The 2780-nt window shown below is 40.3% G+C and overlaps 1 non-coding gene across 1 annotated transcript; it reads right to left on the bottom strand.

Annotated features, from left to right (window-relative positions):
- Positions 1–2649: 2649 nt before the first annotated feature.
- LOC122240674 lies at positions 2650–2780 on the bottom strand. The gene has a single exon (XR_006220446.1). It is a non-coding gene; the product is annotated as a small nucleolar RNA SNORA18 (small nucleolar RNA).

Raw genomic sequence — 2780 nt, 5'->3', positions numbered from 1 at the left:
TAATGATTCCTCACTTACCTATAACACCCAGTACTCATCCCAACAAGTGTCTTCCTTAATGCCCTTTACCCTTTTTATAATGCCCTTTTTATATTATTTTTGCTTCCCTTCCCTTATGTTCATCTGTTTTTTTTTCAATGTTTATTTATTTTTGAGAGGTGGGGGGAGGGGCAGAAAGAGAGGGAAACAGAATCTGAAGCAGGCTCCAGGCTCTGAGCTGTCAGCACAGAGCCGGACATAGATCTCGAACCTACAAACTGTGAGATCATGACCTGAGCTGAAGTTGCACACTTAACCAACTGAGCTACCCAGATCCCCCTATATTCATCTGCTTTGTATCCTTTTAAAAAACTTTTTTTAATGTTTATTTATTTTGAGAGAGAGAGAAAGAGAGAGAGAGAGAGAGAGAGGGAGAGCATGCATGCACAAGTTGGGGAGGGGCAGAGAAAAGGAGAGACAGAATCCCAAGCAGGCTCCAGGCCATCAGCACAGAGCCGGATGGGGGGCTCAAACTCACAAACTGTGAGATCATGACCTGAGCCGAGATCAAGAGTCAGACACTTAAGAGATCAGACTGAGCCACCCAGATGCCCCATCTGTTTTGTATCTTAAATTCCACATGAGTGAAATCCTATGGTATTTGTCTTTCTCTGACAGACTTATTTCACTTAGCATAATACGCTCTAGTTCCACATTGTTGCAGATGGCAAAATTTTCATTCTTTTTGATCACTGAATAATATTCCATTGTATATATATACCATATCTTCTTTATCCATTCATCTGTTGATGAACATTTAGGCTCTCTCCATATTTTGGCTATTGTTGATAGTGCTGCTGTAAACATTGGGGGTGCATGTGCCCCTTTGAATCAGCATTCCTGTATCCTTGGGATAAATACCTAGTAGTGCAATTGCTGGGTTGTAGGGTAGTTTTATTTTTAATTTTTTGAGGAACCTCCATACTGTTTTCCAGAGTGGCTGCACCAGTTTGCATTCCCACCAGCAGTGCAAAAGGGTTCCTCTTTCTCCACATCCTCACCAACATCTATTGTTGCCTGAGTTGTTAATTGTAGCCATTCTGTCGGGTGTGAGGTGGTGTCTCATTGTGCTTTTGATATGCATTTCCCTGACGATGAGTGATGTTGAGCATTTTTTTCATGTGTCTGTTAGCCATCTGGATGTCTTCTTTGGAGAAGTGTCTGTTCATGTCTTTTGTCCATTTCTTCACTGGATTATTTGTTTTTTGGGTGTTGAGTTTGATAAGTTCTTTATAGATTTTGGATACTAGCCCTTTATGTGACATGTCATTTGCAAATATCTTCTCCCATTCTGTCAGTTGCCTTTTAGTTTTGCTGATTGTTTCCTTTGCTGTTCAGAAACTTTTTATCTTGATGAAGTCCCAATAGTTCATTTTTGCTTGTTTCCCTTGCCTCTGGAGACATGCCAAGTAAGAAATTGCTGTGGCCGAGGGCAAAGAGGTTGTTGCCTGTTTTCTCCTCTAGGATTTTGATGGCTTCCTGTCTTATGTTTAGGTCTTTCATCCATTTTGAGTTTATTTTTGTGTATGGTGTAAGAAAGTGGTCCAGGTTCATTCTGCACGTTGTTGTCCAGTTTTCCCAACACCATTTGCTGAAGCAGTTGGGTTATTTTTTAAAAATTGTTTTTAATGTTTATTTTTTAAGAGAGACAGAGACAGAGTGTAAGTGGAAGAGAGACAGAGAGAGAAAGGGAGACACAGAATCTGAAGCAGGCTCCAGGCTCTGAGCTGTCAGCACAGATCCCAAGGTGGGGTTTGAATTCATGAACCATGACCCTGAGCCAAAGTTGGTCACTAACCACCTGAGCCACCCACATGCAGTTGGGTTATTTTTAACTGGATGGAAGATTTCTACTGTTTTTCCTTTTTCTACAGTGTAAACCGTTTTTCAAAATTATGTGTAACATTAGACAAAATTATCTAAAATCAATACATTTTTTGTTTAAGGAATTTTACATGTTGTGATTCCTTCCACTGCCCATGAAGTTCTTGGTAGTTCCTCTAAAGCTTGAGTCAGGGTTTATCTTCCAGATAGGTCTTTTGAAAAGAAACTATGGTTGGACCATCTGGGTGGTTAAGCTCCACCCAGTTGGTTAAGCTCTGACCCTTGATTTTGGCTCAGATCGTGATCTCACGGTTCATGAGATCCAGCCCCACATTGGGCTCTGTGCTGATAGCATGGAATCTGCTTGGGATTCTCTCTCTCTATTTCTCTCTCTGTCTCTGATCCTCCCTGATTCATAGTGTTCTCTGTCTCTCTGTGAAAATAAATAAATAAACATTAAAAAAAAAGAACCTATGCTTAATTCATGGTTGTCCTGCATTCAGTCCACAATTCTTTATCTCCACTTGAATATGGACATTACTGATGACATACTTCAAACATTTTCCCACCTAGCATCTTTGAGAGCTAATTTCTTCAAGTGATTTTCTTTAGGGCCATGTTTAGAGTACATGGATCTGCCTAGTTCTCTATTTCAGACACCTGGCAAACATAAATGAGTTCAAATCATATTCCTTCCCCAGCTATCACACCCAAGAATAGACTGTGGGATATGCCAATAGCTAAGGTCAAAGTATTTAATCATTTGGTCTTTCATACATTTAGCAACTCTGTCTTGTAGTTCTTTCCCACAGATGTAACAAATGGGTCTGTGAGTAAAGCAAAACCACATAGTTACTCTATGAGGCATTTTCAACAACGTGAGTCTATAGGTCTAACCCATGGGGATCGACCTCAAC

This window comes from Panthera tigris, chromosome B4 (genome assembly GCF_018350195.1).
Source record: "Panthera tigris isolate Pti1 chromosome B4, P.tigris_Pti1_mat1.1, whole genome shotgun sequence".
NCBI classification, from domain to species: Eukaryota; Metazoa; Chordata; class Mammalia; order Carnivora; family Felidae; genus Panthera; species Panthera tigris.
This window is presented reverse-complemented; position numbering and strand designations above follow the sequence as displayed.